Source organism: Leptonychotes weddellii, chromosome 9, assembly GCF_054177405.1.
Source record: "Leptonychotes weddellii isolate Sample4059 chromosome 9, ASM5417740v2, whole genome shotgun sequence".
Taxonomy (NCBI): Eukaryota; Metazoa; Chordata; class Mammalia; order Carnivora; family Phocidae; genus Leptonychotes; species Leptonychotes weddellii.
The window spans coordinates 56,060,974-56,085,562 of NC_138377.1; the positions used below are offsets into that span (position 1 = coordinate 56,060,974).

Consider the following 24,589-nt stretch of genomic DNA (forward strand, 5'->3'; position numbering starts at 1 on the left):
TTTTTTTTTTTTTTAAAGATTTTATTTATTTATTTGAGAGAGAGAGAATGAGAGAGAGCAAGCACATGAGAGGGGGGAGGGTCAGAGGGAGAAGCAGACTCCCTGCCGAGCAGGGAGCCCGATGCGGGACTCGATCTAGGGACTCCAGGATCATGACCTGAGCCGAAGGCAGTCGCTTAACCAACTGAGCCACCCAGGCGCCCTGAATTCTTCTTTTTTTAATTGAAGTACAGTTGAAGCTTGCTTGCTTGCTTGTTTGCTTGCTTTCTTCCCTTCCGCTCACTTCCCTTCCCTCCTCTTTTCTCCCCCAGCCCCTACCTATTCCCTTCGCTTCCCTTCCTTCTTTCCATTTGGAAATAATTTCAAGCTTATAGAATAGTTATAAGAATAGATTAAAAAAAACCATTATTATTCCCTTCACCCAGATCCACCAATTGTTAATATTCTATCATTCTCTGAACTATTTAAGAATGTGTTGCATACATCATACTTCTTTACTCCTAAACACTTCAAGTGTATATTCCCTAAGAATAAGGATATTCGTTTACACAACCACAGTTCAAATATCAGATCAGGAAATTTTGCAGTTGATATAATGCTGTTGTCTAATCTGCAGATCTTATTCCCATTTCACCAATTGTGTCCCTTTTAACAATTTTGCTTTTCTGGCCCACAATCCAGTATGGGATTAAGTATTACGTTTACTTATCTGGCTCTTTAGCTTGCATAGTCTGGAATTTAGTTTGCATAGTCTGGATTCCTGGGCTTTCTCTGCCTTTCATGTCATTGACATTTTTTTTTTTTTTTGAAGTGTACAGGTCATATATTTTCCAGAATACTTCTCAATATGGATTTGTCTAATGTTCCCTCATGATTAGATTTAGGTTATGCCTTTTTGGCAGGAATCCTACCTAAGTGCTACTGTGTCCTTCGCAGTGCATTCTATGAGGAGGCATTCTGTGTCAGTTTGACTCATTATTGATGATGTTAATTTTGATCACTTGGTTAAGGTGGTGTCTGCCAGATTTCTTTCCTGCAAATTTTCTACTTTCCTCTTTTTAATTAATAATTTGTAGTGAGATGTTTTGAGATTTTGTAAATAAACCATTTCTCATCAAACTTTTATCTACTAGCTTTATCATTCATTAATGATCTTCTCTGAATCAATTAATACTATATAGCTGCAAAACGCTGATTTTCTAACTCCATCATTTTTTCTACATTTATGAGTTGGCATGTTGTGGTTAGGGAGCACTTACTGGTGTCATTAATTATAAGTATGGACTAACGGGTTCTTATTTTTGTTCAGTGTGTTATTGTTCATTACTATAATTATTAATTTTGATGCTCAAACTCTCTCAGATGTACCTAGTGGATGCACCTTTTAAGCTGGTTCTTGTGTTCCTTTGACATGTCTCATCATTTTTTGAGCACTTGTTTACTTTCTGACACAAGATAGTGGAGACTCATCTTGTACTTTTTCTGTCTGAGCCCTGGAATCACTTGTTTCTCCAGGGAGCCCTGGTTCCTTTTAGTGGGGAATGGTTTCTAGAAACCCAGATTTGGATGCTACCAGGGTCAAAGCTTTTAGGCCCTTTCAGCAGACAGACCTAAGAAACAGACATACACATCTATTTCTGTGTGTGTGTGTGTGTATATATATATATATATATATATATAAAACTATAAATTCATACTGTACCCATTCATATATACATAAATAAGCATTTTATTTCTATATTTATATATGCACTAAAAACTATAAATTCATACTGTATCCAATTTCAATCCAACAACACAGGATTCTTTAAAGCCTACCTCCTCCATATTTGTATGTCTTCTCCGAAAGCAAGAAACCTGGTTCCCCACATTCTCAAAATATTTATTCATTTACTCCATCCTACAACAGACAGAAAATAATTTCAGAATTATGCACCCATACCACTGAGAAAAATGTGTATACTAAAGTGGAGTTCAGTTTTGGTAGCTGTTTTAGTCTTTAGATCAAGGTTATATAAGCAAAGCATTGTGTTCAAGTTATTTGGCTTAATTTATTTTTCTTCAGTGTGCTTAGGTTATTTGTTTAAAATATAGTAAGACTCTTTTGTTTCTGTTTGTATCCCATTTTAGATTTTTCATCCACCTCCATTCTTGTTGCTTTAATTTTATGTTTTTGAGTAAATAAAACAGTAATATACTTCCAAGAGCCAAAATGATACCTGAAAAAGATATTCCAAGAATGTGTAGTGCTCTCTTATCCCTTTATACCCTGTTTTTACCCTCTGGATAACCAAACTCATTAATTTCTCATTTGTTCTTGCTGTGTTTCTTTTTGCGAAAATATGTAGTGAATATACATATTCTTATTTCACCTTTATTTTCTTACACGAAAGGTAACATACCACCTATACTCTTTGTACTTCACTTTTTTTAAACCTAAATCTATATTCTGTATATCACTCCTATCATTTCATAGAGATATTCCTTATTCCTTTTTATAGCTATACAGGACTCCATTGAATGGATGTGCTACACCTTATTCAACTGCTTATTTTTGCTGTTATATCTGTTCATTATGGTAGAGGTACAGTTTCAGGGTAAAATCATAAATGGGGGATTGCTGGGTCAAAAGGTAAACATACGTGTAGTTTAGTTAGGTATTGCCAAATTCCCTTCTATAAGTGTGTGCCATTTTGCATTTCCACTAGTAATCTATGAGAGCGACAATTTCCCCAGTGTCTTGCCAGCAGAATGTTTCGTCAAGGCTTTTACGTTTTGACAACCTGGTAAGAACAAAAAGCTATTGCAGCATTGTTTTAATTTGTATTTCTCTTATTATTTTGAAGTTGAACAATTTCTAAATGTTTATGGCTGTTTTTTGTCCTTTTGGGTAAATGGTTGATATCTTTATGTGATTTTTAGTCATTTATTCTTCAGTTTCTCAGAGTTTTCTGGATATTGGGAGCATTAGGTTGATATCCCTAACATAGAAAGATCTCTCCATCTCTATCACTCTTCCTATCTCTATCTTTATTTGTTTGTTTGTTTGTTTACTTATTTACTTCAGTAGGCTCCATGCCCAACATGCAGCCCAATGTAGGACTTGAACTCACGACCCTGAGATCAAGACCTGAGCTGAGATCAAAAGTTGGGTGCTTAACTGACTGAGTCACCCAGGTGCCCCAATTTCTATCTACTTTTTTAACGGACATAATTCTTGGGGCACCTGGCTGGCTCAGTTGGTAGAGCAGGTGACTCTTGATCTTGGGGTTGTAGGTTCAAGTGCCACGTTGGGTATAGGGATTACTTAAACATAAAATCTTTACAAAATAAAATAAAAGACATAATTCTCTCTCTTTCATACCTTTGTGATATATTTGTATAGTAACATTGTTTTAGAGACTCTTAATGACAAACAAATGTCTTTGCTTAGATAACTGTCGATGAGCAGAGGCCCTGGGAAGAGGATAGAAAATCACATTCACCTTCAACCAGCAGTTAAGGGACAATACCTATTGGAAAGGAAGGAATGATGTGAGACCAAGGCATATTCCTGGAACACGGACCGGAAACCCCTTCAGAGATCAGACAGTGATCTGTAGAGGAGTTTGAGTGTTCAGCAGCAGTTTGTCACTGTGTCTGAATCTCCAGGTTGTCACAGGCCTTGTCTTAGGGAAGGACTAAAAGAAGTGAGGTCGCAAGATTTCGGGCCCGTGTCAGCAGCCGGGATCCATGTGTGTGCATCTGGTAAGAGATGGTTATGTCATAGAACCAAAGAATTCGAGGCCTGTAGGAGAACTTACAGATCACTGGGACTCAGAAACAAACTAGCACTATTTCAGAGGCAGGGAACAGGCCCAGAGGTAAGCAGCTTGCCCAGTCACACACTTAGCTATCATCAGCGCTACATACTGTGACTTCGAACTAATAGGACTCTTCAAAGGTAATCCATGTTGAAACATCTACATTCAGATGATTTTCATATTTTAAAGGTGTCATCCTGGTTAGTTGCATACTTCATTCTAGCAGCTGCCATGGCGAGAACTTTTCAGAGTCTCTAATCGAAGGAGAGCTGAAAATTTGCTTTGGCTGGTCTCTGCATTCATTCTTTCATTTTAATAATACTGACACATTCTGATTTCTATTTTAGGCTTGAGTCTGACACATACTCTTCTGTCAGCAGAGGTTTTTTGTTTCGTTTTTTTAAAATAGATCTCAGTGTAAATAATTAGGTTGGTTTTCTTTAGTTACATTCTTGTTTTAAGGATACACCCTAATTAATTTAATTGGACTCCTGTGTTTCCTCAGTCTCTTATACAACCCATTTCTATCTAGATTAATCTAATCCATTATGTTAGTGGCTCCCAAACTGATAATCACCGAGGGCGCTTATTAGACATACATATTCAAGCCCACCATGACCTCCCGAACCAGACTCTTCACGTGACTGGAAATCTGAAATTTTAACAATTTAAGAAGGATGCAGATTCTGGAAAACGATGATTCTGTGTTAGTTTTGGGAGTTTAACTCTCAGCTGGCAGCTTTACCCCAAATCCCCTTACATGTGGATTATCCCTAGGTTCTGAGGGCAATGCCAATAAAAACTTGTGGTCTATGGCAGAATCACTGGAAGAAATATACAGCTTCCTAGCACAGGCAATTCATCAACACGTAGGGGGCTACTTTGAGAGGGAGAGAGCTCCTCTGGGTGATGAGGTACGCGCATGCCAAGTCACAGTCCTTTACAGTGACAGCCATTCTTCAGGAAATGCAGGAGGCAATGGGTAGTCGTTCTTCATCCATTACAGAATTGGATGACAAAGGCAGTCATTCCTTCAGTCATCGAGACCTGTTGACCAGAGCACTTGATCAGGCACCAGAGCTGGTTCACTGACACCAAGAACACTGGTGCTTTTGTGAACAGACTGTCACCCCGGCTGGGGCTGCTTATCATCCCACTTGTCTTACATCACTACCGCTGGGGCTATCTGTTTCAGCTCTCACAAATTCACTCTTTTGATTTCTGTCTCTTATCTTAGGACATCTTGTTCTTCTACTTTAACACTTAAAATTTATTTTACTTTTAAAGATTTTATTTATTTGAGAGAGAGAAAATGCCGTGAGCATGAGTGGGGGGGCGGTGGTCAGAGGGAGAGGGAGAAACAGATTCTCCACTGAGCAGGGCGCCCGACGTAGGGCTCGATCCCAGGACCTTGAGATCATGACCTGAGCTGAAGGCAGATGCTCAACCGACTGAGCCACCCAGGCACCCATTAACACTTAAAATTTAATAAATGTTTGCTGAGTGATTACTTTGTGCAAGGCACTGTGGGGTTGGGGGAGCAAGATGGAAAGCTACTAAGAAAAATAAATACTCAGCCAAGTTGTCAAGGCTATAAAAATGCTTAAGCAACAGTTCCTGCTCTAAAGGAACTTAAGTTCACTAGGGGGATAAAACAAATAAATAACTATTAAAACTTGGCAATGAGAATAGCCAAGAAAAGGCAGGTATAAGGCAAACATTTTTGTTGCAGTAATGAAAACAGGTTAGTACTGATGTAGGAATAGATACACTGATGAAATTGAATAGTGAGCATAGAAATATACCCAAACGTAAAAATAATATTTGATAATAACCTCATTTCAAATTGGTAGGGAAAATACAGATTACTCAATAAATTATAGTGGGACAACTGGCAAGGCTTCAGGAAAATAAATTAAACTGAATCCTTACCTCACTCCTCACACAAAATTAATTCCAAAAGGATTTAAATGTAAAGACTTAAACCATAAATATATTAGAGAAAACACAGGTGAGAGGCTTTCTAATTTTAAATACAGGCAGCCTTGTTTTATTGCACTTCACTGTATTGTGTTTTGTAAATACTGGGTTTTTTAAAAATTGAAGGTTTGTGGCAACCCTGCTTTGAGCAACTGTACCAGCACCATTTTTCCAACAGCATTTGCTCACTTCATATCTCTGTGTCATGTTTTGGTTTTTCTCATAATATTTCAACTTTTTCATTATTATTATATTTGTGATAGTAATCTGTGATCAGTGATCTTTGATGTTACTTTTGTAATTATTTTGGAGTACCATGGATCAGCCATGTGTGATGGCAAACATAATTGATAAATGTGAGTGTGTTCTGACTGCTCCACTGACCAGCCATTCCCCCATCTCTCTCCCTCTTCTCAGGCCTCCCTATTCCCTGAGACACAATGATACTGAAATTAGTCCACCTAATAACCCTACAATGGCCTCTAAGTGTTTAAGTGAAAGAGAGAGTCAAATGTGTCTCACATTAAATCGAAAGCTAGAAATGACTAAGCTTAGTGAGGAAGGCATGTCAAAAGCCAACACAGACTGAAAGGTAGGCCTCTTGTGCCAGTTAGCCAAGTTGTGAATACAAAGGAAATGTTCCTGAAGGAAATTAAAAATGCTTTGGTAGGGAACACACAAATGATAAGAAAACGAAACATCTTATTGCCGATGTAGAGAAAGTTTGAGTGGTCTGGATAGAAGACTAAACCAGTCACATTACCTTCGGCCAAATCTTCAACTCTTTGGAGGCTGTGAGAGGTGAATATGCTGCAAAAGAAAAATTGGAAGCTAGCAGAGGTTGGTTTGTGAGGTTTAAGGAGAGAAGCCATCTCCATAACATAAAAGTTCAAGGTAAAGTGGGAAGTTATCCAGAAGATGTAGCTAATTAATGAAGGTGGCTACCCTAAACAACAGATTTTCAGTGTAGATGAAAGAGGTTTTTATTGGAAGAAGATGCCATCTAGAACTTTCATAGCTAAAGAGGAGAAGTCAATGCCTAGATTTAAAGCTTTAAAGGACAGGCTGACTCTCTTAGTAGAGGTTAATGCCGTTGGTGACATTAAGTTGAAGCCAGTGCTCATTGACCATTCTGAAAAGTTTTGTTAAATCTATTTCGCCCACGCTCTATAAATAACAACAAAGCTTGGTTGATGGCACATCTGTTTACAATATGGTTTATTGAACATTTAAAGCCTACTGTTGAGACCTACTGCTAGAAAAAAAGATTCCTTTCCAAATGTTACTACTCATTGACAAGGCACTTGGTCACCCAAGAGCTCTGATGGAAATGTACAATGAGATTAATGTTGTTTTTGTGCCTGCTAACACAACATCCACTATGCAGCCTATGGATCAAGCAATCATTTTGATTTTCAAGTCTTATTATTTAAGAAATACATTTCTTTAGGCTATAGCTACCAAAGGTAGTGATTCGTCTGAAGGATCTGAGCAAAGTAAGTCGAAAACCTTCTGGAAGCGATTTACCATTCTAGATGCCATTTGTGATTCATGGGAAGGTTAAAATAGCAACATTAACAGGAATTTGGAAGAGTTGAGTCTAACCCTCAGGGATAACTTTGAAGGGCTCAAGACTTCAGTGGAGGAAGTAACTGCAGATGTGGTGGAAATAGCAAGAGGACTAGAATTTGAAGCGGAGCCTAAGGATGTGATGAATTGCTGTAATCTTGTGGTACAACTTTAACAAACGAGGAGTTGTTTCTTATGGATGAGCAGAGAAAGTAGTTTCTTGAGGTAGAATTTACTCTTGGTGAAGATGCTGTGAAGATTGTTGAAATGACAACAAAGGATTTAGAATATTCCGTAAATTTAGTTGATAAACCAGTGGCAGGGTTTGAGAGGACTCTAATTTTGAATGAAGTTCTACTTGAGTAAAATGTGAGCAAACAGCATTGCATGTTATAGAGAAATCACTGGTGAAAGGAAGGGTCAATCAATGTGTCAAGCTTCATTGTTGTATTATTTTAAGAAATTGCCACAGCCACCCCATCTTTCAGCAACCACTACCTGAGCAGTCAGCGACCATCAACATCGAGACAAGACCTTTCACCAGCAAAAAGATTATAACTCACTGAAAGCTCAGATGACGGTTAGCATTTTTTAGCAAGAAAGTATTTTTTAATTTATTTTTTGTTTTAAATTAGGTATGCACATTGTTTTTTTTACTACATAATGCTAGTACACACTTAATAGACTACAGTATAGTGTAAACGTAACTTTTACATTTACTGGAAAACCAAAACATTCATTTGACTTGCTTTGTTGTGATATTTGCTTTATTACAGTGGTCTGGAATTGAACCTGCATTATCTCCGAGGTGTGCCTGCGTAAAGTCTTTTCCAAGCATGAAAAAATAACCTAGCAGCATTTTTATAAGAGTGATTTTCACTACATAAAAATCTAAAACACACCATAAGCAAAGTCAAATGCCAATGACAATGGGAAAAATATTTCAATCACACATGACAAATAAAGGATCAATATTCATAATAGCCAAAGAACTTTTAAAAGTCTATAGAAAGATAAAGAACTCTACAGAAGTTTAAAGAGACATGAATTGGGCATTTATAATAGAAGAAGTACAAATGGCCAGCAGACAAATAAAAATACACTTCAATAATTAAACAAACGTAAATGAAAGCATTTTTTTTGGCCTATTTGATTAGAAAATGTATTATTTATTTATTTATTTTTAAGCTTTTATCCATTTATTAGAGAGAGAGAGTATGAGCAGAGGCAGGGCAGAGGGAGAGGGAGAAGCAGGCTCCCCATTGAGCAAGGAGCCCAAAGTTGCCACTGGATCCCAGGACTCTGGGGTCATGACCTGAGCCAAAGGCAGATGCTTAACTGACTGAGCCACCCAGGCGCCCCGGAAAATGTATTTTTTAATTGATAAAATGTCCAGTAAGGTTTGCTGTAAATGGAGTATAAATTGGTACTTTTAGGTACAACTTGGCAATTTAAGTTTAAATTGGGAAATTTAAAGTGGGAATGTGGCTTTCCTGTGACTGAGAAATTCTATGTTTATAAAATTACAGGTTTACTCCAATAACTGCGCAAAGGTGTGTATACAAGGTCATTCACTGCAGAACTATTAATTAAGTGAAACACTGGCAACAGTCGATAAGGCTAATAGATTATAGTACATCCATACGAGAGGATAGGGTGACAACGCTCTGATCTGATGAGATCTGCAATGGGTAGTTGCTTAATTCAAAAATTTTAAAATGGGGAATCATAAAAAATGATACATATGTATTTTAAACATAAAATTTTCACCTAAACTCTCTAAACATAAAATTATTCATTAATCTTTTGATGCTAAGACATGGTCTTTTCTTTGAGTATGGGTTTGCCAACTAGAATTCTACTCACCTTTCTTGCATAAGCCACAATTATGAGGTCTCTGCTCTTCTTCCCAATCTTGTGTCCTACTTCTTTCCACCTTGCTCACATTGACCTCTATGTTGCTCCAGTTGCTAAATTCACACTGAACGGCCTCTGCATTGGTTATTTTCTCCTTTCCTTTTCCTGCCTCTTTGCATGGTTGGCTCTTTCTCATGCTTTAAATCTCAGTCTAGATGTCGTTTCTGAGTCACCTTCTTTGATGACCCCAATATATCAGCCAGGATGATTTTTCTTGCAAGTAACAAATTCCAGCTTAATTGGCTTATATTATACAAAGGAATTTATTGTCTCACATAACTAAATAACCAGTCATAGATCTGACCTAAGAATACATCATAGCCATAGTTTAAACTAAATGACCAAGATCTGTCTTCTATTTTTCACCCTACTCCCTTAGTGTTGGTTTGATTCTTCTCTTCTTTCCAATGGCTATCAACAATTCACCTAACATCTGGGTATTGAGATAAATATACATTGGCTCTGATAGTCCTGATATGGATCTTGTGCTCATTTGTCTTAGGCCATTTTTCCAAAAGCGGAGTCTGAGGTAGGTATTCAGATGCATGTGTAAGTGTTCTTCAAGAAATACCTGAAAGGTGTCAAGTATCTTTTCTGACCCCACATAAGAAACTAGAAAGCAATAGCAAGAGAAAACTCAGAAAATTCACAAATACGTGGAAATTAAAGAGCACACTCCTGAACAACCAATGAATCAAAGAAGCAATCAGAAGAGAAACTGAAAATATCTTGAAACAAAGGAAAATGAAAACACAACATACCGAAACTTGAAGGATGCAGAAAAAGCAGTTCTAAGAGGTAAGTTTATAGCGATAAACAACAAATTAAGAAGAAAAGAAAGACCTTAAATAACCTCAGGGAACTAGGAAAAAAAAGAACAAACAGCCTAAAGTTAGCAACAGAAATAACAAAGATCAGAGTAGAAACAAAATGAAATAGAGACTGTAACAATAAAAAGAAAATCAATAGAAAAGAACAAAACTAAGGGTTGTTTTTCTTGAAAAGAGAAAGTTGACAAATCTTTAGCTAGACTAACCAAGAAAAGAAAAGCGAAGACTCAAATAAAATCAGAAAAGAAAGAGGAGACAATACAACTTTTGTCACAGAAATCCAAAGGATTGCTAGAGATTACTGTAAGCATTATACACCAACAAACTCAGAAGATAACCTAGAGGAAATGGCTACATTCCTAGAAATATATAACTTACCAAGACTGAATCATGAAGAAACAGAAAATCTGAACAGAGCAATAATGAATAAGGAGATTGAATCAGTAATAAAAAAAAATCTCCCAACAAAGAAAAACTCAAGGCCACATGGCTTTACTGTTGAATTCTGCCAAACATTTAAAGAAAAATTAATACCAGTCTTTCTCAAATATTTCCAAAAAATTGGAGAGAAGGGAATATTTCCAAACATTTCACAAGGCCAGCCTTATTCTGATACCAAAGATAAACAAGGACACTACAAGAAAACTACAGGCCAATATCCCTGATGAGGATAGATATAAAAATCCTCATCAGAATACTAGCAAACCAAATCAACAGTGCATTAAAAGGATCGTACACCATGATAAAGTAGGATTTATCTCTGGGATTCAAGGATGGTTCAACAAATGCAAATCATTAAATGTGATATTAACATAAAGAAGGATAAAAATCATATGATCATCTCAATAGATGGAGGAAAAGCATTTGACAAAGTTCAACATCCTTTCATGAAAAAAAAAACAAACTCTTACAAATTAGGTATAAGGTACCTAAACATAATAAAGGCCATATATGGCAAGCCACAGCTAACATCATATGCAACAGTCAAAAGCTGAAGCTTTTCCTCTAAAATCAGGAACAAGAGAAGGATGCCCACTCTTGCCACTCCTATTTAAAATAGTACTGGAAGTCCTACTCACAGCTGGTAAGAGAAGAAAAAAGGAAATAAAAAGCATCCAATCAGAAAGGAAGAAGTAAAATTGTCACTGAAGATGACATGATCTTGTATATAGAAAACCCTAAAGAGTCCATCAAAAACTCTTAAACCTAGTAAACAAATTCAGTAAAGTTGTAGGATATAAAAACATACAAAAATCAGTTGCATTTCTATATAGCAACAATGAGCTATCTGAAAAAGACAAGAAGACAATCCTGTTTATAATAGCATCAAAAAGAATAACATACTTAGGAATAAGTTTAACCAAGAAAGTGAAAGATCTGTACACTGAAAACTATAAAACATTGTTGAAAGAAATAAAAAAAGACACAAGCAATGGGAACTTGTCCCATTTTCATGGGTTGGAAGTATCAATATTGTTAAAATATCCATACTACCCAAAATAGTCTACAGATTCGGTGTAATTCCTACCAAAATTCTAATGACCTTTTTCACAGAAATAGGAAAAACAATCATAAAATTTATATGAAACCATGAAGAAATCCAAATAGCTAAAGTAATCTTGGGCAGGAAAAACAAAGCTGGAGACATCATACTTCTTGATTTCAAATTATATTAGAAGTTACACTAATCAGAACAGCGTGGTACTGGCATAAAACAGACACATAGATTAATGGAACAGAATCAAGGCCCCCAGAAATAAACCCACTCATATACAGTCAACCAATCTTCAACAAAGGTGCCGAGAATATACAATGGGGAAAGGATAGTCTCTTCAATTAATTGTGTTGGGAAAACTGAATACATACCTGCAAAAGAATGAAATTGGACCCTCCACCATCAGAAAAATGAACTCAGAATGGATTAAAAACTTTAATGTGAGACCTGAAAGTATAAAACTCCTAGAGGAAAACATGGGGGAAAACCCCTTGGCATTGATCTTGCGAATGATATTTTTTCTTTCTTTTTTCTTTTTGGATTTGACACCAAAAGTACAGGCAACAAAAGCAAAAATAAACAAGTGGGACCACATCAAACTAAAAAGTTTCTGCACAGCAAAGGAGACAATTAACAAAATGAAAAGGCAACTTAACAGAATGGGAGAAAATATTTGCAAATCATATATCTGATAAGGGGTTAATATCCAAAATATGTAAGGAATTCAAACAACTCAGCAGCAAAAAACCAAATAACCTGATTTAAAAAATGGTCAAAGAACAAAGAAAAGGAAACTGTGTGCATAGGGCAAGGAGCTGGTTGTGGATGAGGGTTTATTTTTTAAATAAATTTAATATATTTAATCATCACGACTACTTAGACTCCTTTTGGCTATTACAGTTTCTCAAGCTTTTCTTGTTTTTGATGACCTTGACAGGTGGGTTTTTTTTTTTTCTTAAATTTATTTATTTTAGAGAGAGTGAGTGTGGGAGGGGGTGCAGAGGGAGAGGGGGAGAGAGAGAGAGTCTCAAGCAGGCTCTGTGCTGAGTGTGGAACCTGCCTCAGGGCTCTGTCTCACCACCCTGAGATCACAGCCTGGGCCAAAACCAAGTGTCAGATGCTTAACTGACGGCGCCACCCAGGCACACCGACCTTGACAGTTTTGAGGAGTACTGTTTGGGTGTTTTGTAGAATCTCTCTCAACTTGGGAATGTCTGATGTTTTTCCTAACATTTAGATGGGATTTGGTTTTGGGGAGGAAGATCACAGAGGTAAATTGTGCCATTTTCATCACCTCATATCAAGGGTACATACTTACCAACATGATATATCACTGTCGATGTTGACCTTGATCTGGAGCCTCCAGGTAGCTGTAGAAAGAAGATGGATTTATGGAATGTTACACAGACAAGGTTTTCAGGACTCGACATTTATTTAGACTTTTGGGAGGATGGTTAGAGTAAGGAAAAGGAGAGGAGGAGCCAAAACCTTTGCCTTGGGTGCCTCTCTAATACGGGTGACGGGGCTCATGGCTAGTGTATTTAGCAGAGGTGCTGGCGATCTGTCCAGGTAAAGGATTTAGTCTATAGTCAGTTTTCTCCCTTGGGAGCTGGGGGAGGGTTGGGGCAAAGAGGGTTCCATGGCCGAGGCTCTCACTGCCCCGGAACACAGGGGTAGAGAGTGTGATTGGTGCGCAGGCCCTGCTGGCTGTGTCTGCCAGTCAGATCAGCTAGGACAGTCCTTCCCAGAATGACTTGTAGAGTCACTTGGAGGTGACGTCAGGGACTTTTTAGGGCCTTGGGCTCTGAGTTTGGGGGTACAGTGGGAGGAGTCCGGGGATATTCCTCAGTATTCTCTCAGCTGCTTAGTTATTTGAAAAAGCAATGGATGCCCGAAGTCAATGAGGAGAGGGATCGCTGAAATTTTCCCAGAGAAAGACTGGCCATCTATTTCATAAGATGCATTTGACTATAGAAAGAATCAAAGGACATACATTAAAATATTAATATTGTTTATCTCTGCGGGTGGTGGGTTTTGGGGTTGTGTCAGTTTCCAAGGGCTGCCGTAACAGAGTACCACAAACTGGGTGGCTTAGAACAACAGAAATTTATTGTCTCATAGTTCTGGAGGCCCGAAGTCTGAAATCAAGGTCAGCAGAACTGTGTTCTCCTTTACGGCTCTTGATTTTTCCTTGTCTCTTCCTAGCTTCTACCGGTGGCCAGCCGTCCTGGTTGTTCCTTGGTTTGCGTGCAGTCCCTCAGTCTCTATCTGTCATCACATGGCCTTCTCCCTGTGTGTTGTGTCCAAATCCCTTATTCTTACAAGAACACAGTCATATTATGTTTAATATGACTTCTTTTTTTTAAAAAAAGATTTACTTATTTATATTTTTGGGGGTGGGGCGGTGGGGATGGGCAGAGGGAGAGGGAGAGACTGAATTCCAAACAGACTCTGCCCTGAGCATGGAGCCTGATGTAGGGCTTGATCCCATGATCCTGACATCATGACCTGAGCTGAAACCAAGAGTCTGATGTTTAACCAACTGAGCCACTCAGGCGCCCCTAGGATGACTTCTTAATTACATCTGCAATGACCCTATTTCCATTCACAGGTCACTTTCACAGGTTCTAGAGAGACATGAATTTGAGCAGGGGAACACTCTTCCACCCAGTACAGGGGTGGTTGATATTTCCTTCTTCATATATTTCTATTGCTTTTAGGTTTCTTTTTGCAACCGACGTGTGTTACTTCTGTACCAGCAAAAAAACAACACAAAACAAAACAACAACAAAAAACCCATAACAACAACAACACAACCACACCAAAAAGCAAAAAAACAAAACAAGCAAACAAAAACTAAAAATGCTATCCCCACCACCAATACTCTGAGAAATAATACAAACTGCATTCGGTGAAGGGGCCAGTGCTGTCCCGAAACGTAGAAGAAGGGTTACTCATGCTAGTGATGATGCTCTGTGCCAAGAGGCTTCCTACATACCCAGCCCAACCCTGGGAACAAGACAGGGACGGGTGTGGGGCTGGGATGACTGGGGAAATGCCTGGGCATCTCTGCTCAGGCCAGGGCCGAGGGCGGAGGCTTTTCTGCCTTGCTGTGGGCTGGGCTGCTGGCTTCCTAGATACGGGGCTTACCCCAGAGAGATCATTTAGACTTCCTGCGGCAGCACCCCGTTCCTGCACAAACACAGGAGGGCAGCTTGGAAAAGCATGAATGTGATAACTAAAGCCACATTCACCCTGGCTGGGTAAATATTGCCTGAGAATCACTCGTTGTTTTCCCCAACTTTCTTAGGTACTGGAGCCCTGTGGGGAGGTGACTTCTCTCATGACAGCCACACCCCAGGTCTCCTTTATTAGTCACAGCACATGCTTAACTCTGCTTGGTTCTGCTCCCCTGACGTTCTGCACGTCCCACCAACCCGCGGTACGTGTTTACCCCTCCCTGGGGGCTGGTTGGACTGAACAACATTTTGTGCAACCCGTTCTAAAGGAGCAGCTGGGAATCAGGTTTAAATCATGGAGTTTCAGCACGAGGGAATTAAAAATGCCTTAGACGCTTTTGTTTATGGGTGCCAGGGAGAGAAAGCAACCAAGGAAGAAAGAAGGAATTCTTCGTGTGTTTCATTTAATCACAAGTTCCGTCTGCTTCCTTCAGAAGGCACTGGTGTCCAAGTAATTTTTTTAAATGTAAGAGCATCCTGTTTGGTGATGGGGGCTTTGAGTGGATAATGCTGGCTATTAAGAAACGAAAACAATGGGTTCTTTAAGGGGGGGGGGGTAATGGGCTTTCTTGAAACAACTGTTCCTAGGCCTAAAACTCTCTTAGAATGTCAATATCAAGTTCAGTCCCACGTGACTGAGGCAAAAGGCTTTCATCCTTTTTCTCCAGTCATTTAACCCTTTACTAGGGTAAAGGACAGCCATAGAATAAGAAAAATCTCTTTAAAACAGTCTCTGTTATCAAAAGACTTCTCTTTCTGATCCACACCTAGTCACAACTGACTGAGGGTTCCCAGTCTGTACCCCCAGCCCCGTTGTTATTATCCCCATTTCACAAAAGAGAAAATAGGCTCAGAGAAGTTGAGTAACTTGCCCCAAATCATAGTCTAGATTTGAGTTCTGCAAAGCCGGAATCTTGACCATTACACCGAGCTGCTTCCAGAGAGGGCACTACCCATAAAAGTGTCCTCAGCAGGGGCTGAGAAGAAGAGCAGGCATCCACAGATGGGAGTTGGATATGCTTTCCATTTCCACATTTACTGTTCACCTGCTGTGTGACATTCAGTAGCTCACTGCACTTTCAGTATTGTAGGTGGCGTATTCGTGGAGCACGGCGCCCTCTCTCAGGAGTTCTGCTGTCCCCCCTGCAGGCACTAGAATGCCATATTTTAGGGAGCCTAAGGATTGAAGGAGGAACCTACACAGGGTAGGCACCTGCAATACCATGCTCAGGGAAGCCTCGGCCCAGTCCATGGGCCAGCCTTGGCATTCCAGAGGCACCCATTCCCGCCCCAGGGTACAGTCAGAACAGAGGGGTCTTGCAAAGCCAGATCTTTCCTCTTTTGTGACCAGAGGTTCTGGGCATGCAAGGCTAGCTTCATCCAAGACAGGCTCTCCAGGCCCACCCCTTTCATAACTCTGATAGCACTTGTACTGCAAGGTTGTATTTATTTTTTAATTTGAATATACAGAAAAGTACAAGTGAAAAAGGAATGATCACTCATATTCTTGCAACCCAGAATTAGCCAGCGTTGATATATTTGCTTCTGATTTTATTTGGTATATCGTTACCTTAAAAAAACCCCACAAAACTTCATGATATATATGTACACCATTCTTTGAAACAATTCGTATAATATGGAATAAGCTAAATCCCTAATGACCCGCATAGCAAATCCTAATTCTTCTTCCTCCATCCAGAGAGACCTTTAAGTTTGGTGTGTATTCTTCCAGCATTAAAAAAAAAGACATAATAAATATAAAATACATGGATTTTTGTGTGTGCATGCTTTATATAAATGGCATCATGCTGTGTGCATCATTTTGCAACTTAACTGTTTTTCAGTCAATGTATTTTTGAGATTTATCCATTTTGATATAGATGTAAGTTATTCCTTTTAGTGGTGCTAATATCACTCCATTGTATGAATGTACATTTTATTTATAAATAAATGCATTTGAATTTCCATTTTTTGCTATTATGAGCAATATTAAAATAGATATACTCAGGACTACCACATCGTACAGCATTCACATCTATGTGTATGTGCCTTCTGGAGTTAAGCAGTGAATAATCTGCCTTGCTGTACTGGGCCCTGCCTGTGTCTCCTTCATTCATTTTTTTAACAGTATTTATTGAGTGCCTCGGGACCGCAGGGCATTGTCCAAGTGCTTTGCTTGTATTAATGTATTTAGTTCTTTGAAAAGTCCTAAAAAATACTGTTTTCCATTCTCATTTTTCAAACAAGGAAAATGAAGGCGGTTGAGGGCAATCTGTTGGCTCAGGAAGCTGCAGAGCTGGCTGGGGAACTTGGACGGCCTGGCTCCTGAGTCCGGGTGTTTGAACCATTGCACTAATTCTCCCTTGTGTTTCACTTTACTTGGTTGATGTCCCCTCTCAACTGTAAACTCTTGGGACTGGGACCCTGGGGAGCCACTGATTTTACATGCCAGTGCCCAGGCATGCCTCACCTCCATTAGGGGCTCACTAATAATCTGTGAATCGCTTTACTCTTTGTTCAGTGCTCCTTTCCTAATTCACATTTCCTCTTCCCCATCTATCTCTTTCCCTTCATAAGCATTCTTCTTCGGCCCCCTCCCCATAACATGGCTACCCCTGGCTCGGGCTTTCAAAGAGTGACAAAGGCACATCACAGATAACATAAAAAGGAAAGCTTTATAGCGCGCCCTAATTTGGGAAAGAGTATTTTACCAAAGGGCAAAGGAGGACTTGAATTTTTTCTGCCCTCAGGAGGCCCAGTCTTGCAACCCTGTAGGTCTAGGGCTGAACGGGAGGCACTGCTGTGTTCACACGTTTAGTCAAGAGTACTTCTAATTCTGTCCTTCAGCCGTCAGGCACGTAGGCAATTTCCTCTTATAAAGTTGGTGGTTGTAACTAAACAGGTGCAGATTTGAGGAAATGCAGGCCGCCTCCGCTAAGTCCCCGCTGCCTGTGAGATTAGGTTGATAAGGGACTTCCCCCTTAATTTCGTCACCCCCACCCCCAGTCTGCCCGGGGCACGACCCCCCCGCAACTGGGCCCCACAGCCCCAGCGGGGGAACTGCCCAGTCGCGCCAAACGTGAGCAGGAGAGTGTGCGGCTCAAAGGAAAGCACACAGGGACACGAAGGTCGAGTTCCCGCTGGCGCAGGACCACCGTCCCAGGCCCCGCCCGTCCCTCCCTTCCCCGCCCCCCCCACCGCCCCTCCTTCCGAGCGGGCCAGCGACGGGGGTGGGGGTGGGGGGGAGTGGGGAAGGTTTGGAGGGAAGGCGAGCCCCACAACCGCGTGGCTGTCCCGACTGCTACCGCCAGGCCCCTCGCGCCGCCTCGGCCGCCCACGCGGACAGCCGCTCGGCCTGCAGAGCGGGGCGGCGGGACGTGCCGGCGGCCGGCGCGGTTCTAGAGAACCCTGCCTGGGCTCAGGGGTGCGGCCGAGCGCGCTGACTCACGCTCTCGCTACGTGAGCTGCGAGCCGAGCCGGGCCGGGCGTGGGGGCCAAGCCCGCCCCGCCGCCGCCGCCCGCGCGCGCTTGTGGGGTGGTTCGCGCCCAGCTGCGCGCGCCCGCCGAGGACTTCACCCCCAGGCTGGCCGCTGGGGCCGATTCTGATCTTTACGGCTTTTATGGCTGCGGCGGGGCTGTGGTCTTGGATTCGCAGCGCCGGCACCCGGGAATTTCTGCTAGGCACGGGCGGCACAATCACGTCAGGTCCGCGCGGGCGCCGGGCTTAGCCTCTCCCGGCTCCTGGGGGAGTCCACTGAGGCCCGAGGCCCGGCCTCGGGGGCTGCACCTCACAGCATCTTACCTACGTGAAGAGTCATCTGTAGGCTCGCACCCTCCTTGTTTCAGTCGATCCCTAAACAGCCCTGTGACACGGAAAGGATAGGAAGGGCAGGCGCTGTTCAATCCATTTGACAGCTGAGGAAATCAGAGCTTGTGTTTAGGTATTTTATCTGTTGGCAACAAAACAATTTGCTGTAACTTATATGTAGAGGTACCGAGCTCTTGGATAAATAAATTTGAGTGCCGGCATAGCCTGTTTTACCAACATCTTCCATTCTCCTGTGTTCCCTGGGAAGACAAGTTAAAGAGGAACAAAAGAGTCCCGGGCGTGTGTGTGTGTGTGTGTGTGTGTGTGTGTGTGTGTGTGTGTGCGCGCGCGCGCGCGCGCGGGGGTGGGGGTGGGGGTAGCTGGGGAGGGAGAGTTTATATTAATATATGTGAAATCGGCCCACTGTCTGCACAGCTGTTACCTTTTGGTAGGCTTTAAAGGGACACAGCTGAGCTTACAGTAAGACCAGTGTTCGCTGAATAACTGGCCAGTCCTCTTCAAATACAGCGAGGGTGTCCTTGGATGTCTGCCATGGCTGAGGGTCCTGTTGGTGCGGGGGGCAAGGGTCGCCCCCGTAACGCCAGGCCTGCGTCGGAATCCTGAGCCTTCGGTCATTACCAGTGACTCTGAGCAGTGTGACTGACATCACTCAGCTTCTTCTCACTTTGGGTTGCCATGAGGTTCAAGATGAGAATGTATTTGGAGTTTCCTTAACTACCGTGTCCCGTAGAAAGGAGAGGCAGGGTTTCTTTTCCTTGGTCCTACAATATCAGTGGTGGGAAGTGGGAGATGTTGTCCACTTCAGAAAAATCCGTGTCACTCTTGTTTGCTCATCTTGGGTAAACCACGGAGAACGCAGTTTCTATAGAGTCAGTAGGAACAAAGATGAGTTAATTCTCATGGAAATTCCGCCTTTAGACACAGGGCACAAGGTTATGGGATCTTGACTGCAAACACAGAGCTAAGCCACTTGTAGAGAACTCTTCAGTTTGCCTACTTTGTTTTTGTTTTGATTTTTTTTAGAGGGGGCAGAGGGTTTGCCAAACTCCAGATTTTAAAATTAATACATGATTTTGTAAAAACAAACTAAAATATAAAGAAAAAAAAACCCTTTATAACCCAACATATATATACCAATAATGTTAGCATTTCAGGTATATTTCTTCCTAGGTACTTTAAAAATTCTTTTTAATATAACCGAGACCACAATCTATGTTATTTTATATTATTTACCTTGCTTAATGTTATATCATACACATTCTCCCATGTCATTAAACCATTATAGTCACCTTCAGAATATATTATATTTTTTCAACATCGTTGGAAGTTTAGGTCATTTCCATTTTTTGACTAAGCAATACTCTGATGGATATCTTTGTGTATAAATATTTGACCATTTTATTTATTATCCCCTTAGCATGGGTTTCCTGAAGTGGAATTTTTAGGTCAAATAACATAAACATTTTCATGATGAGATATTGCCAATTGGCAATTTCTCTGCGTGCGGGGACTAGCTCTGCTTTCTTGACTACTGTATTCCCAGTGCCCAGCATGGAGTTGGTTAATGTGCAGTTGAAGGAAGGGCTACAGGGACAAATTTTCGTTTACAACAAAACTTGCCTGGGAAATATTAAAACCAAAAATTATGTTTCATCCCAACTGGTTCTAACCAGGTGAAGCTAATAAAGGACCTTGAACCTTAAGGAACACCGCCCCCCCCCTTTTCAGGAACTGACTGAAGACTCTTCTGACCAATGAGTAATGGGACTTGTTTAAACCTACTACCTATCCAGAGTGCTAGTTTTCAGCGCTTGATTGGAATAACCATCAGGCACTCCTCCCTCCTAGCACTTAAAACAAAACATAAGAAAACAAAACAACCCCAACTTTTCCCCCTTTAGGGTCTTGCTCTGCAAATGTCTCCAGTGGTGTGTCTCTCTTGGCTGGTAAATTAGTAGACTCCGGTGTGATTTAGGGAAAAAAAAAATACCTCAGGTGCTCTTGGTCTTTATTCTTTGACAAATGAGTATTGTCCAGTTGAAATACATGAAATTTGTAGCAATCTACAATTTTTCTACCAGTTTCTAAGTGTGTTTCATTGTTCCTTTGTTAGTATTACATATTATAATTTCATAACCTCTGCTATTTAGTGGATTAAGATATGAAAATGTTTTTTGCCTATTAAATGAGCTAGACTGAACCTTTTTTTTTTTTTTAAAGGTTTATTTATTTGAGTAGAGGGTGAGGGAGAGAGGTGGGGGGGTGGAAGGAGGGCAGAGGGAGAGGGAGAGAAAGTCTCCTGCAGACTCCGCACTGGGCCTGGAGCCCGGCATAGGGCTTGATTTCAGGACCCTGAGATCATGACCTGAGCCGAAAACAAGAGTCAGATGCTTAACTGACTGAGCCACCCAGGCGCGCCTAGACTGAATCTTTTAATACAAGTGTTGTGATTCTCTATTTATATTTTTATTTACTGAGATCTTGGTGATTTGTTTGTATGACCCTTTTATATACTAAGGATATTGCAGAGTACTTTCTTCATAATATTTTTAAAGTGAAGCAATGCCAGGAAGATCCTGATGCAACACATTATTTTGATGTGTTAAAATTTTGAAGTAATTGCATGTTTAAATTACTTATTGCTGGAGGTGTTCTTAGGTGGAATGGGTGGTTTCTAGCCACTGGAATGATCTAAGTAGAGGCTGTTTGATCCCTTAGGGAGGAACTGAAACATCTAAATGACAGGTTGGACTAGTGATCTTTAAGTTCTCTTAAAACCTAGAGATTTTATGATCTTATCATTTGTCTAAGGATATAAGGCTAATAAGTTTTAGAGGCTAGTTTTCTTCCAATACTCTGTAAAATCAACCAGATCCTGTAAGAATCAAAGGATGATTTCCTGAGTCTATTGCCTTTATGTACATTTTTTCAGAAAAGTCCAGTTGAAGAGTGTGAATGTGCTTTGTGTTGAGCTGTATCCTGGCCCTTTAGGACTTTATTTACCAGAAATAAACATGCATTTTTGGGGCACTTAGCTGGCTCAGTTGGTGGAGCATGTGACTCTTGACTGTGGGGTTGTAAGTTCCAGACCCACGCTAGGTGTAGTGATTACTTAAAAATAAAAACTTTTTTTTTTTTTTAAGACTTTATTTATTTATTTGAGAGGGAGGGAGAGAGAGAGAGAGAGCACAAGAGCAGGGGGAGGGAGAAGCAGACTCCACACTGAGCAGGGCGCCTGACTCAGGGCTCCATCCCAGGACCTTGGGATTATGACCTGAGCCAAAGGGAGACTTTTAACCAACTGAGCCACCTAGGTGCCCCCCAAAATAGAAATCTTAAAAAAAAAATAAACATACATTTTTAGCAAAAGTTTTTACATGAAGAACATTGATTTTGCAATCTAATTCATATTTTTGGTTTCTTCTATGTAATAAAATTTTATAAACTTATATTTTACACATTTATTTCTTATTAAATAATCTTTATTATTGTAGATTTTTACACATGTGTAACTGCATGGTTGTATGTAAAAACCATGTGTACTGTATTTTATTAATAATATAGGTTTTTTTTTTTAAAGGTGATTGCTTACATAGTTTTCAGTTATGTGCCAACTTTGGAACTACTTCCAGCATAAAGGTTAGCTCCACTGTGATGTCTATGCAGATCTCTATTGCAGATGTCCGTGACTGAGGAGTCTTGATACAACATAAATGACATGGATTTTATGTATGCATTCATTATATGATATGAGAGCTGTATGTGTTCTGACAGCCCTTGTGTTTCTCTTATTGGTGTGCTCATTACTGTGCGAACTACATCCTCACCAGTCTCCCCTATAGGCTACACGTTTTGGTGGGGAGGGAGCAAGTGGGACTTGATCCTTTTGTATCCCTAGCACTCAGTTTAGCGCTTGGCATTCTACAAAATTTTTGTTGAACTGAATTAAATATAATAAGTCACATGGAAAGACCAGACATGAAACTGTGCAAGAGGTTATGGACTGAGTTTGTGCTGAGAAAGCTGACTGAGGGTGCTAGGGCTGACACTGGGGTAACAGTTAGAGGAAGCTAAATGATTTGAGTGCCTCCCAGGAGCTGGCACGAACCTGGCATCTCACAGGCTTTCCCTTATTTAATCCTCACAACTTTACTGTTTAAGAGTTTTTTGGGTTTTATGTTGTTTTTACAGAGAAGGTTTAGAAAGGTTCAGTTAACTTTGTCAATCGTAAATGGTAGAATTGGCATTTTATCCAAGCTTAGACTGGCTTGGAAATGCAGGCTCTTTTCTCGTGACCAGGATGCCTGCAGTAAGCAGCCCAGTCTTGACTGGGGCAGAGCTGGGGAGGGAAGGTGTGTTGGTTTAGAAAAGAACTTGGTTCCATTAACCTAGATGAATTTTGTCTTTGTATCTCTCCTCTCTCCACCCTTTGCATTTCTGCATGCCCTCTGCTTCAGCTTTTCTCACTCTCTCAAGACCCAGGGCCCTCTTGGTGCCCCCTCCTTATAGTGCCCCCCTGGACTTTCTCCCACACAAGCCGCATACTCTCTCCTTCCCATTCAGCTATAATCCTTATTCTTCTTCTTCCATTTAATCTGATAAACTCTTCTAGAAAAAGAATAGAATAATTGTTATAATGTTTCCCCTCCTGCCCATGTGTTTTGTTAAATACAGATGTTAGTTGTAGGGATTCTAAAGTTGGGAGGGAGGCTTGGGTAGAAGGATATTTTGTCTCTTCAAATAAAACCATAGACTGCAGCCACTTACTCTCTGAGTAGGGCACAAAGGGCCCTTAGATCTCCAGGACAACCAACATCTCATTTGTTCAATACCTCCATGCGAAGAAGGCCTACTGTGTACCACTGTTCTAGGTGCTTAATGTAAATTAACTCTTTTATCCTCCTAACATCCCAATGCGGTAGGTGAGAATGTTGCCCCTACAATTGGGACCAGAACCCTGTAGGTTTGGCTCTGGAGCACTAGGACACTCAGCTCAGTTGGAGGCAGTGGGGAGGCAAGGGGAGAAGGCCAGGGAGAGGGAAGGTGGGAAAGAGGGTAACAGAAAAAGAGAAGCTCCACACTTTGATTGGACATGAAACAAAAAATAAGGTGAGCCAGTGAACTGTTTTTGGAATCCATTAAAGAGGTAGTTTAGAGCAATGAGAATGGGGGAGAAATTAGCATCTGTGCCAAGGGGGCAGCCACAAATTGTTGGGGCCCCAAGGAGTGGGAGCACCACTGGGCACAGATCTGCCACTCTGTAGTTTATGACAGATAGTTTACTATTGGGTGGAACTCGCTGGAAGCACAGCCAGCCAGGAAGGAGTGAAGAAGGAGTCTGCCAAGGGATATTGCAGGGGAAGGTTCCAGGCTGGGAGTGTGAGCCAGAGGGAGGGAGGAAATGAGCTTTTCCTGGGGGGTGGATTTCACCCAAATGGAAGTCCAAATATGGGCGTCCAAGAGCTGGAGGACTGCAGGAGGGGGCCTCGTGTGTCTGGGAATCTCAAAGCCATGATCATTCCTAAGCTGAGTGGGGGTGGATTCCTGGGAAGCCTCCTCATCATTACAAAGTATTTATTAAGTTCTAAGCTCTAACAGTTTCTCAAAAAGTGAATGTTTCTGGAAAAGACATTTAGAAGGTGTGAGAGAAACATATTCTTAGGTAAGTGGCTGAAGGCAGGCAGCCAGGCTCTCAGCAGCATTCTGTGCTAAGGTGATCAGTCGATTGTTCTGGGTTGCTTGGGACTATTCCAATTTTTGCGCTGAAAATCCAGCCCCCCTTCAAAATGCTCAAGATTCTGCTTATATGCTATGTTTTGATAGAGGCCTTCCCTGATCATTGAAATAGTATCCTACCCCATCCCCAGTGGTCACATCTTACCCCCTTATCCTGATAACACTTATGCCCTTGAAATCAACTTGTTTAT

At 40.9% G+C, this 24,589-nt stretch overlaps 1 protein-coding gene and 1 long non-coding RNA gene across 11 annotated transcripts in view; one reads left to right on the plus strand and one right to left on the minus strand.

Moving 5' to 3' along the window:
- The window catches only part of LOC145723457 (uncharacterized), an 84,106-nt gene extending 65,143 nt beyond the window's left edge, over positions 1-18,963 (minus strand). For 7 of the 8 annotated variants that reach the window (XR_014148536.1, XR_014148534.1, XR_014148532.1 and 4 more), the window contains exons 1-4: positions 18,876-18,963; positions 18,636-18,783; positions 12,913-12,964; positions 1,819-1,900 (exon numbers count right to left, since the gene is read on the minus strand). This is a non-coding gene — a long non-coding RNA (uncharacterized LOC145723457). The remainder of the gene's footprint in view (positions 1-1,818; positions 1,901-12,912; positions 12,965-18,635; positions 18,784-18,875) is intronic. The other variant, XR_014148537.1, reaches the window with a different exon arrangement.
- The window catches only part of SPTSSA (serine palmitoyltransferase small subunit A), a 975,882-nt gene that overhangs the window by 297,574 nt on the left and 653,719 nt on the right, over positions 1-24,589 (plus strand). The window contains exon 4 of one of the 3 annotated variants that reach the window (XR_014148521.1): positions 22,243-22,866. The exons of the other annotated variants lie outside the window; for them this stretch is intronic. The gene's annotated coding sequence lies outside the window, so the exon portion shown is untranslated. Of the gene's footprint in view, positions 1-22,242; positions 22,867-24,589 lie in introns of those variants that run through there. 3 annotated transcript variants of the gene reach the window in all.